This window comes from Bos indicus x Bos taurus, chromosome 4 (genome assembly GCF_003369695.1).
Source record: "Bos indicus x Bos taurus breed Angus x Brahman F1 hybrid chromosome 4, Bos_hybrid_MaternalHap_v2.0, whole genome shotgun sequence".
In the NCBI taxonomy this organism is placed as follows: Eukaryota; Metazoa; Chordata; class Mammalia; order Artiodactyla; family Bovidae; genus Bos; species Bos indicus x Bos taurus.
This window is the reverse complement of record NC_040079.1, coordinates 67,267,208-67,280,446: the sequence shown is the minus strand read 5'-3', so window position 1 is coordinate 67,280,446 and position 13,239 is coordinate 67,267,208. Positions and strand designations below refer to the sequence as shown.

General features: G+C 36.6%; 1 protein-coding gene across 4 annotated transcripts in view; it reads left to right on the top strand.

The window, feature by feature from the left end:
• TFEC (transcription factor EC) overlaps positions 1-13,239 on the top strand; it is a 98,457-nt gene that overhangs the window by 17,144 nt on the left and 68,074 nt on the right. The gene's annotated exons all lie outside the window — the stretch shown is intronic.

The following is a 13,239-nucleotide window of genomic DNA, read 5'->3' as shown; positions in this document are numbered from 1 at the left end:
AGAACATTCACAATTTCATAATAAAAATGATATCAAAATGTCACTATACAGAGGAAGAAAAATAGTACATTTAAGCATTACATGAGAGCTTTGTTTTAAGTTGAAAGTAACTGAAGTATAAAGCTTCATCTAAATACAACGGTTGATTTCTGAAGAAAAATGTCTTTTGTTTTATAATAGTTTCATTAATATATGTTTAGGCCTTAATGAATTTAGATAAACGTGTCTTTTTTTTAGAATTTAAAACTTATTTTACTGAATCTAGCTTAAATAATTAACTTGTATATTTTCACATTTACATGAAAAAAATTTAATCGCATGATAAACTTCTAAAAAGAATATAAACTGGAGTACTGACTTACTTAAATATAGCCATAAACACTAAACTTAAATGTCACAGTTCAGTTCAGTTCAGTTCAGTCGCTCAGTCGTGTCCGACTCTTTGCGACCCCAAGAATCGCAGCACGCCAGGCCTCCCTGTCCATCACCAAATCCCAGAGTTCACTCAGACTCATGTTCATCGAGTCAGTGATGCCATCCAGCCATCTCATCCTCTGTCGTCCCCTTCTCCTCCTGCCCCCAATCCCACCCAGCATCAGAGTCTTTTCCAATGAGTCAACTCTTCACATGAGGTGGCCAAAGTCCTGGAGTTTCAGCTTTAGCATCATTCCTTCCAAAGAACACCCAGGACTGATGATCTCCTTCAGAATGGACTGGTTGGATCTCCTTGCAGTCCAAGGGACTCTCAAGAGTCTTCTCCAACACCACAATTCAAAAGCATCAATTCTTCGGCGCTCAGCTTTCTTCACAGTCCAACTCTCACATCCATACATGACCACTAGAAAAACTGCCTTGACTAGACGGATCTTTGTTGGCAAAGTAATGTCTCTGCTTTTCAATATGCTATCTAGGTTGGTTTCCTTCCAAGGAGTAAGTGTCTTTTAATTTCATGGCTGCAATCACCATCTGCAGTGATTTTGGAGTCCAAAAAAATAAAGTCAGCCACTGTTTCCACTGTTTCCCCATCTATTTCCCTTGAAGCAATGGGACCAGATGCCATGATCTTTATCTTCTGAATGTTGAGTTTTAAGCCAACTTTTCACTCTCCACTTTTGCTTTCATCAAGAGGCTTTTTAGTTCCTCTTCACTTTCTGCCATAAGGGTGGTGTCATCTGCATATCTGAGGTTACTGATCTTTCTCCGGGCAATCTTGATTCCAGCTTGTGCTTCTTCCAGCCCAGCATTTCTCATGATGTACTCTGCGTAGAAGTTAAATAAGCAGGGTGACAACATAAAGCCTTGACGAACTCCTTTTCCTGTTTGGAACCAGTCTGTTGTTCCATGTCCAGTTCTAACTGTTGCTTCCTGACCTGCATATAGGTTTCTCAAGAGGCAGGTCAGGTGGTCTGGTATTCCCATCTCTTTAAGAATTTTCCACAGTTTGTTGTGATCCACACAGTCAATAAAGCAGAAATAGATGTTTTTCTGGAACTCTCTTGATTTTTCGATGATCCAGCGAATGTTGGCAATTTGATCTCTGTTTCCTCTGCCTTTCCTAAAACTAGCTTGAACATCTGGAAGTTCACGGTTCACATATTGCTAACAGTATCAAAATAAAATTTTATAACTGACCAATTCTTTCCTATTAAGGGAAGAATACATCTTTCATGTATTCAGTTGGTTTATTGAATTGGAAAGAACATTTCCTCATCTATTATTTCTCCAAGAGAGAAAATGCTTAATTTTAATTTATGATATGCTGTAATTTCTGAAAATAAAATAGTTAAATATTGTACTGAAGTTTTAGAAAATAATTGCAGAGGACCAACTGAGTATTTATGATAGTATATTCCACCACAGCCTCCAGTATCCAAAACAGCGTCCCATAATCAAACACTATTGTACCTTCAGCTGTGCATATGAATATCTACTGTTAGAGGGCTAAAGAAGGGTTATAGGGTTGTCTCATTTCAGGTTTGATTTTACCACAAAATGAGTTCGTGCCAAAGTTAAAAAAAACTCCTACTTCTAAAACTTTTTGGATTTTGGAATTGTAGCTAAGAGGTGGGAAACTGAGAATATTAGAATTGTAGTGTTATTGGACTAGGAAAATAGCTCTGTATTTACATTAAGAGATTGAATGCATAATTTTGGAAATAGGGCAAACTAATAACTATTTTGTTAAAGAGGATTTACCTGACAATGTAACACACACAAACTTCAAATAAGCATTTTGCAAAATGTGAGGGAGAAATTACTGGAACCCAGGGGAAAAATAAAAGTTTAGAATCAGAATAGATTTCCCTATGTGTAATTAGAACTTGTGAGTTCACCATCTTTGACACTAGGCTGTCTTTTATCTTCTCTTCTGTACATCCTCCAAAGATCATCTTGGTTATCACTTAAGCATAAATGTTTTGTAAACTTTATTCACAACTCATACCTTACCTCTGAATTCCAGACCCGTGTATGCAGCCGTGTACTTCACATACCTTCTTGGGTACCTTCAAAACATCACAAACTCAGTGTGTTCAAAACTAAACTTATGATTCTTTGTTGCCCTAAAAAAACCCAGTCTTCTCTGTGAAGAGCATCACTATCTATTCAGTCACTTAAGCCAGAACCTCAGATGTCATTTCTTAATCCATTTCTAAACATCTCTTGACTCCATTTATTTGTCTCCATGTGACTGACAACCCTTATCACATGACCCTAATTCAAGCAGCCTTTTTTTCTCTCCTAGATTCTCATATTTTGCCCCTCTAAAATTCGTCCACTTAACTGTTACTGCCATCATTCTTGTGATAAAGAAAATAAGATATCTTTATATACTGAAAATATTGCATGAATTCATGAATTGGCCCTGCTGATCTTCTCAGCCTTATTTCACACTCTGGTCTAGTCATGTCATCTCCTTTCAGTGCATTTTTCTCATCTCATTTCTTCCCACCAGGGTCTTCCCACATGCTTCTTTATCTCCATGGAATGTTTTTTTTCCCTATACTCTGCCTCTCCTTCCTTCTTACTCACCCTCTGATCTAACCATACCATTCCTTCTTTAGGGAAATTGTCCCTAACTTCTGTCCAGATGATCTTTTTCTACAAGATCATAGGCATGTGCATCTCACTTGTCCCTCACTTGTAATACTTGAAAGTATAGATTAAAGTCTGTCTCTTCCACCTGTTCATAAACTTCATGAGGAGTGGGACCATGTTTCAATTTGCTCACCATTTTCCCCACACAACTGGCTCTCTATATAGGCATATACATATTTATTAAGTGAATGAATTAGTGAAATTAATAGCAGAAACTATCATTTGAATGATTTATTCCCATTTTATTGAGGTCTTTCTGCTTGATTTTGTGACACCTTTTACTTTCATAGGGTTTATCATATTGTGTTATAATTATATTTTAATTATCTATCTCTTCTAGTAGACTGTGAACTCTGAATACTGGGTTGTACCTATTTTGTTCATAATTACATCCCCAGAGCTTATCACAGTAGTGTAAAACCTGATGTGTAGTAAGCACTCAAATATTTGTAGAATTAATGAATGCTAAGCCTGTAAATGCAATGTCATATATATTTTAAAACATTATCACTTAAGTTATCTGCATTTTTCATATTAACTTATTTCAGTTAGTGGTGATATTGCAACGTGACTTTAATGTGTGTGTGTGGCTATTGTGTCATTTTGAAGTCAGTAGGAAGTGGTTAGTGTCTGATGTGATTCTTGGTTGATACTTATTGGTCTCAATTTCTAAATACACATATTCTTAAAAAGCAGATAAACTTCAGTCATTTCTGGCATTTGTTCTAATTCTTTTAAAGAGGTATGCATGTGTGCCTGCTAAGTCGCTTCAGTCGTTTCCAGCTCATTGCAACCCTATGCACTTAACTCGCCAGGCTTCTCTGTCCATTTGTATTCTCCAGGCAAGAATACTGAAGTGGGTTGCCATTCCCTCCTCCAGGGGATCTTCTGTACTCAAGGGTCGAACCTGAGTCTCTTATGTCTCTTGCATTGGCAGAAGGATTCTTTACCACTAGTGCCAGCTGGGATACAAAATGTAATTTTCCTGAGATGCTGCTGCTGCTAAGTCACTTCAGTCGTGTCGGACTCGAAGTAAATCAAAGCAAGTATAGGTGGAGCTAGATGGAGTTGTTAGGGAAACTAACACTTTACAGTAAAAATATGAGGGCTTGTGGAGTGCAAGCATTTTTCCTGCTAGAATACTATTGAATTAGGAACACTCTGCTTAATAATATTCATGCTTCTTTAAAGTCTCTTAAGTGTGGGCCTCTTCTAAAGACACACCATTGGAATTACCCAAATTCAAATGATTGGGAGTGAAAGAATATGTTACAATCACATTTTATATTATTATCCATTAAATAGCTTTGGATTATATAATGTTCAGCTGAAATATGCTGACAGCTATTTAGAAATCTAAGTAAAACTTTTGATGAACCCAGCCTACTTTGTTCAGTAGTTATATCTCAATCAGACAAGCTCGACTGTATAATTTTAGGTTTAGTCAAGATGAGATTTATGGGTATATCATATCCAAAGACTGCTGTGAAGAAAGTATGATTTGAAGAAATGAGTTATTAATCTTTGCTACAGAATATTAACAATGTCATGTGGCTTTTATGAGTAGGTATCTAGGAGGTAGTAGATTCATAAGCTCCCCAAAATAGATTTCTTCTTATATACCTCTGCTACTGGGAACATAATTAATAGTTACCTATTACTCATGAAATCCAAGCTTTTACTTCATTTATTAAATTCAACCTTAGTACAAAATTAGCAAAATTAAATAAGTACTGTCATGTTGTAGTGAATGAGATTGTCTGTCTTGCTTTTTTATGTGTATATACATGCTTGTCGGAGAAGGCGATGGCTCCCCACTCCAGTACTCTTGCCTGGAAAATCCCATGGGCAGGGGAGCCTGGTGGGCTGCAGTCCATGGGGTCACGAATAGTCAGACATGACTGAGCGACTTCACTTTCACTTTTCACTTTCCTGCACTGGAGAAGGAAATGGCAACCCACTCCAGTGTTCTTGTCTGGAGAATCCCAGGGATGGGGGAGCCTGGTGGGCTGCCGTCTATGGGATCGCACAGAGTTGGACACAACTGAAGCGATGCAGCAGCAGCAGCAGCAGCATACATGCTTGTGTGGTGGTAGTACATGTGTTTTTGTTTACTATGACCAAATAGTAAATATGTATAAAATAAATGTATTTCTTGCTGAGTATGTTTCTGTTTCTGTTTTTGCAAGTAGTCATGCCTGACTGTTTTTTTTTTTTTGCGAGTCAAATTAATGATGATAAAATGTTACTGAGACAATTGCTTGTGTGATGTTTGCCACCACTTTTTAGTTTTGAATTTCAAAAGGCCAGTACCCAGAAGGTGTTTCATCTCCTCCCAGGTTCTGTGCCCTCAGTTAAGATAAGCGGTCTCCAGGGATGGTGACACATGGGTCACAGACCTGCTTTCTGGAAAGGAATGATTTTCCCTTGGGACTAGCTTTAACAAAGAGCACATTCTCACTGCTGAGTGAATGTTGAAAGAATTAGCTGATGGCTTTTATAATTATCTTATGATTTCTCTGTAAAAAGATAACTTTTTAAAGAGGCTATCTTATATATATTTGCATAAATATGAATTATGTTTAAAAGTTTTTATATGATCTGTACCAATACTTAAGAATATATGATAACAGTAGACAATATCATAGACAGAGAATCACAGGGTTGATGAAGTCCTTTGCAGTTTTTGTTTTTTTGTACAGCCACCCATCGAATTGTTTCTAAAATTTCCTCCCACAAAATACCCTTCCTGTTGCTATCCACTAGATAGGATCTGAAACTCATCTGAGGACTAAGTCAAAAGGCTATAGTGTGGAACAATGAAATGTAAATTGGGATAATTCATGTGGCAACCCACTCCAGTACTCTTGCCTGGAAAATTCCATGGACAGAGGAGCCTTGTAGGCTACAATCCATGGGGTCACAAAGAGTCGGACACGACTGAGCGGCTTCACTTCACTTCACGTGAGAATAAGAATGCCTCCACATGTGAACATAGAGAGCTCTTCTAGCCAGAACTGCTTGCCTGGCCTGTATTACTCCACAGCTCTACTACCTACCAGGAGATTTTAAATACAAACACAAATAGGGCCACATAACACTTTGTTAGTTTTAATTTCTAACAATATTTACTGATTTATATAGGTGAAATCATCCAAGATTGATCTAAACTCTGGAATTTAAAATAAACCTCAGATATCAGATATTCTTAATCATCTTCTGCTGTGTCAGAGAATATCTGACTTTTTGTCTGTAGTGTTGGCCGGCTTGCTCATGGATTTCCATCATTCTCTCAATAATCAGAATTTTCCTGCATCTATTCTAGTCTAAAAATAGGAATAGAAATTAAAAAAACATAAACACATATATTTTGCATTTGTGATTCTCCAGTGATTATATTTTCTACAACCAGAATAATGCTTTTTTCCTCTTCTTGACCAACTTCTTTAGCCTCTTGTACTTGTAGGAATTTGTGTATTTCTAATTAAAAAAAATTCTTCAATTGACCCATTAAGTACATTCCCTCGGTTATCTTATTAATGAATGTAAACATTTTTATAGCATATCAACACATGCATTTCTAGTTTTTAAAAAGATCCACATCTCTCTATTAGATTATGAGAGCTTAACTACATTTGAAACACATTAAAAAAATAATTGGATGTTTTAAGCTGTTTCATTTTTGTAACTCCAAATAATGGAACTTCTGAAAAAAACATAATTTCTATCAAAAGCCTAGCTTGAGAAAACTGATATTGGGTTTATGATCTAACCAGCTGATCATCTAGGTTAGTGTGCTTAAATATGGAGTCTGCTGTATAAATTGGTTTGGAAAACATTGTTCCACCTGCTCTAAGTGTGATCTCTGGTATCTAAGGGTCAAGTCACATTAGTATAAAGTTTTATGTTTGGGCTTTCACTTGAGATGATTCATATTATGCTTTGGGCTTTTGATCAAGAATAAATGTGGTGGAAGTTATGGTGCTTGGCCAACATTATCCCCTTCATGACTGAATTACACTTGCTTCCATCTGATCCTGCTTCCCTCATTCTGTTGTCGAACTGGTTTTGAGAGCAGCCCCCAATAAACCTCCCATAGTCAAGTTTCAGATTGTTCCTGCATGACTCTTTTTTAGATAATAAATAAATATATATATATATTTAAATCTGAGCATGTAAAGAATTTCACTGCACATATTACAAATCTGCTACTAGAATTTTATCAATTATGTCTTTTATGAAAAAATCTAGTTTATAAATTCTTGGATATTTTTCTGAAAAATATATGTCTTCCCTAAGAGCTGGCATGATTTAATTACTTTTAAGAAATATACATTAGGTTGAATTATAACTGTGGAAAATTCTTTAAGAGATAGGAATACCACACCACCTTACCTGCCTCCTCAGAAACCTGTACACAGGTCAAGAAGCCACAGTTAGAACCAGACATGAAACAACGGACTGGTTCAAAATTGGGAAAGGAGTATGTCAAGGCTGTATATTGTCACCCTGCTTATTTAACTTATATGAAGAGTACATCATGTGAAATTCCCAGCTGGATGAAGCACAAGCTAGAATCAAGAATGATGGGAGAAATATCAATAACCTCAGATATGCAAATTATACCACCTTTATGGCAGAAAGCAAGAGGAACTAAGGAGCCTCTTGATGAAAGTGAAAGATGAGAGTGAAAAAGTTGGCTTAAAACTCAACACTCAGAAAACAAAAATCGTGGCATCTAGTCCCATCACTTCATGGCAAATAGATGGGGAAACGATGGAAACAGTGTCAGACTTTATTTTCTTGGGCTCCAAAATCACTGCAGGTGGTGACTGCAGCCATGAAATTAAGATGCTTGTTCCTTGGTAGAAAAGCTATGACAAAGCTAGACAACATATTAAAAAGCAGAGACATTACTTTGCCTACAAAAGTCTGTGTAATCAAAGCTATGGTTTTTCCAGTAGTCATGTATGGATGTGAGAGCTGGACAATAAAAAAGGCTGAGTGCTGAAGAATTGATGCTTTTGAACTGTGGTGTTGGAGAAGACTCTTGAGAGTCCCTTGGACTGCAAGGAGATCAAACCAGTCAATCCTAAAGGAAATCAATCCTGAATATCATTACAGGGACTAGTGCTAAAACTGAAACTCCAATACTTTGGCCACCTGAGGCAAAGAACTGACTCCTTGGAAGAGGTCCTGATGCCTGAAAGATTGAAGGCAGGAGGAGAAGGGGATGACAGAGGATAAGATGGTTGGATGGCATCACCAACTCAATGGACATGAGTTTGATCAAGCTCTGGGAGATGGTGAAGGACAGGGAAGCCTGGTGTGCTGCAGCCCATGGGATTGCAAAGAGTTGGAAACAACTGAGTGACTGAATAACAATATGGAACAGACATTTTGTAGATCAAAATGGTCAAGTATCTGTGATTCCAGAAGGTTCCACCTAATATGTTTTAATAATTTTCCCTTTTCCTTTGTTGTCAGGATGCTCATGGGTAAATCTGGTACTCAGCTGCAATATTAATCTTCAGCCTACATCTAATTGTGTAAATACCTTTCACCACATTTACATGTGTGTGTGCTCAGTTGCTCAGTCATGTCCAACTCTTTGTGACCCCATGGACTGTAGTCCACCAGGCTCCCCTGGCCATAGAATTTTCCAGACAAGACTACTGGAGTGGGTTGCCTTTCCCTACTCCACACTACATTTACAGCTCATAGTTATTTATAATGTTTTGGAAAATAGGGAGAATAAAGTAAATAAATCCTTTTAAATGAAATAAAACGATTTCTGCACATAGACAGTCTTGAACTTAAGCTGATCATTATTTTTAGTTTGCAGTAACAGCATTCCAGAGAGATACTGTTGAGACATAATTCAGAGATTATGAAAACAATAATAATAATTATTATTATTTGAGTAATTCAGAGTTCAAGAAATGTGTTTTACTTATTATTTTTAATAGCAAAACTTCCTTACATCTTAGTGGTCTTAATCTCTTTGATAATCTAAAGAACCAATTCACAATCTGCAACTGCTCTGGCCTTACAGGTGAAGGCTTTGAAACTCTGATTATGGTTTACCTCCCAGGTGGCTCAGTGGTAAAGAATCCACCTGCCAAGTGGGAGGCATGGGTTCAACTTTGGGCCTGGAAGATCCCCTGAAGAAGAAAATGGCAACCTACTTCAGTATTTTTGCCTGGGAAATCCCATGGACTGAGGAACCCGGGAGGCTACAGTCCATGGGGTCACAAAAGAGTCAGGCTTACTGACTTTACATTACTGAGCTTTTTGCTTTGTGTTCCAGTAATTTCAATCAGGAACCAATATCCTGTAGTGCTTAGGGAGCCAGGCCCTGTATTCCGACTCCCCCTTGCCAGTGGGATGATGACAGCCACGCCATTTAACCTTTCTAAGTCCTAGTGTCTTCAATTATAATGTAGATATTATTGATATCTATATCCTAAGACTGTAACAAAAAGTAAATGAAATAATATGTATAAAAGGCTTAGCAGAGTGCTTGATACTTGTTGCATATTTCTACATTTATCATTATTGTCATTTTTGCTGTAGTTGATATTAATATTGCCCAAGTATATTGTAAATTTCTAGAGCCCTAGGGTCACAGCTATGACTTCCCATGGACACTTGATGTAACACAAACTGAAATAAGTACTCTAATGATGCTTTTAGCATCAATGAATGGTGAAAAATTAGTTAATGAAAGTTGTATATTCTGATTCAACATACTTTTCTTAGAAAAATATACAGTGTTCTTTAGCATTCATTTGCATTGTGTGAAAATCAATCAGATTTGTGAATCTGAAAATGTTATTTATAATGTATATTTTGTAGATGTATGTGGATTAAGAAGGATTAATTTAAAACTGTAGAATAATCTAAATAGCTACCCTAAAAAATTACCACTGGCATTTTAATGAAATGTTATTTTACAACTTAAAGCTCATAGCAATATAATTAGTAATATGTGTAATCTTTATTACCAATCTTAATCTTTTTTATATGACTGAAAAATTATTTTATGGTAGTACAATTAAAATAATGCTAAAAATGTCAGCATAACAGAATTAAACTGAAGTAACTACTACAATATTGTAACCCAAACCAGCTAATTTAAATGCAAAATCCTTTGTAAAGGCTATTTATCTGAGCTAATGCATGTTAAGGGATTTAAGGAGTAGATTGTGAAACTGAAATAAAAGGAAAAATAAGCACTGTACAGCAATCTTTGCTATTGTTTAACATGAGGGAAATATTAAATAGGGTTATATATAGGCCACTTGAGGAAAATGTATTAGAAGCCATATTGCAGCATAGTAAATATAACGGGGACTGGTGGGCAATCCTATTTTCAGAGGCTTTTAAAGGGAAAGCTTAGAATACTTAAAGTTGTCCTTATACAAATAATGGTATATCATTAAGTATGATAATTAGACTGAAGATGCCCAGAATTTTAAGTCTATGTTTTGAAAGAGGAATTTCAAAATACTGGATAGTTGCTTAGTTGGCACATGACACTAGTTAGATTTTTCTCTGAATGCTTTTCTTTCTGTCAATTCATAATGACTTTAATAAAGTATCGTTATTATAAAGTGAGAATACAGAAGGGTTTAAAATTAAGATTTTTTAAAGCTGAAAATGAACTCAGTATCAAACATTGAAAATATAGAAAATTGAAAAAAAAATCACCTAGGTTTTCATCACCCGTAAAGTATCAGACAACATTTAGTATATTTATTTCTAGTCTCTGTTCCTTCATGGATAATTTTTTAAACTTTTAATTAAAAATAATTATAATTATATACAATATAATATTTATATGTAATACAAAGGAATCTAGGAGATATATAAAAATCCCTAATAATAGTGAATTAGCTGTATATTCCTTATATTATTTTAGTCATTCTTATTAGATCCTCAAAAAGTTTTGATGCCTATATATTTATTCCAGGTTTGGTACCAGTTGCATGTTATTTTAATGGCTGTTCTTAAACAGTTAGTTAACATTTAAAATATTTTCAGTTCAGCTCAGTCGCTTAGTCTTCGGACCCCATGGACTGCATCATGCCAGGCCTCCCTGTCCATCAACTCCCAGAGTTTACTCAAACTCATGTCCATCAAGTTGGTGATGCCATCCAATGATCTCATCCTCTGTTGTCCTCTTCTCCCACCTTCAATCTTTCCCATCATCAGGGTCTTTTCCAGTGAGTCAGTTCTTCGCATCAGGTGGCCAAAGTATTGGAGTTTCAGTGTCAGCATCAGTCCTTCCTATGAATAGTCAGGACTGATTTCTTTTAGGATTGACTGGCTTGATCTTGAGGTCCAAGGGACTCTCAAGAGTCTTTTCCAACACGACAGTTCAAAAGCATCAATTCTTCAGTGTACAGCTTTATTTATAGTCCAACTCTCACATCCATACATAACTACTGGAAAAACCAAAGCTTTGACTAGGCGAACATTTGTTGGCAAAGTAATGTCTCTGCTTTTTAATATGCTGTCTAGGTTGGTCACAGTTTTTCTTCCAAGGAGCAAGTGTCTTTGAAATTCATGGCTGCAGTCACCATCTGCAGTGATTTTGGAGCCCCCCAAAATAGTCTCTCACTGTTTCCATTGTTTCCCCATCTGTTTGCCATGAAGTGATGGGACCGGATACCATGACCTTTGTTTTTGAATGTTGAATTTTAAGCCAACTTTTTCACTCTCCTCTTTCACCTTCATCAAGAGGCTCTTTAGTTCTTCTTCGCTTTCTGCCATAAGGTGGTGTCATCTGCATATCTGAGGTTGTTGATATTTCTCCTGGAAATCTCAATTCCAGCTTGTGCTTCATGCAGTCCAGCATTTCTCATGATGTACTTTGCATATAAGTTAAATAAGCAGGGTGACAATATGTAGCCTTGACATACTCCTTTCCCAATTTGAAACCAGGATGTTGTTCCATGTCTGGTTCTAACTGTTGCTTCTTGACTTGCATGCAGATTTCTCAGGAGGCAGGTCAGGTGGTCTGGTATTCCCATCTCTTGAAGAAAATTCCACATTTTGTGGTGATCCACACAGTCAAAGGCTTCTGCATAGTCAATGAAGCAGAAGTAGATGTTTTTTTTTGAACTCTCTCACTTTTTCAATGATCCAACAGATGTTGCCAATTTGATCTCTGGTTCCTCTGGCTTTTCTAAATCCAGCTTGAACATCTGGAAGTTCACGGTTCACGTACTGCTGAAGCCTGGCTTGGAGAATTTTGAGCATTACTTTGCTAGTGTGTGAGATGAGTGCAACTCTGTGGTAGTTTGAACATTCTTTGGCATTGCCTTTCTTTGGGATTGGAATGAAAACTGACCTTTTCCAGTCCTGTGGCCACTGCTGAGTTTTCCAGATTTGCTGGCATATTGAGTGCAGCACTTTCACAGCATCATCTTTTAGGACTTGAAATAACTGGAATTCCATCACCTCCGTAGCTTTATTTGTAGTGATGCTTCCTAAGGCCCACTTGACTTCGCATTCAAGGATGTCTGATCACACCATCATGATTTTCTGGGTTGTGAAGATCAAAAATGATCTTCTGTGTATTATTGCCACGTCTTCTTAATATTTTCTGTTTCTGTTAGGTCCATACCATTTCTGTCCTTTATTGAGCCCATCTTTGCATGAAATGTTCCCTTGGTATCTCTAATTTTCTTGAAGAGATCTTTAGACTTTTCCATTCTATTGTTTTCCTATATTTCTTTGCATTGATTGCTGAGAAAGTCTTTCTTATCTCTCCTTGTTATTCTTTGGAACTCTACATTCAAATGAGTATATCTTTCCTTTTCTCCTTTGCTTTTCACTTCTCTTCTATTTCTCTTCTCTTCTATCTTTTCACTTCTCTTCACTTCACAGCTATTTGTAAGGCCTCCTCAGACAACCATTTTGCCTTTTTGCATTTCTTTTCCTTGGGGATGGTCTTGATCCCTGCCTCCTGTACAGTGTCACAAACCTCCATCCATAGTTCATCAGGCACTCGTCTATCAGATCTAATCCCTTGAATATTTACTAAAATATTTTAGTAAACTGTAAATTATTCCTTAAAACTATAATCCATTAATATGTAAATTATGACAGATGTATAGATAATAAATAAGAAAG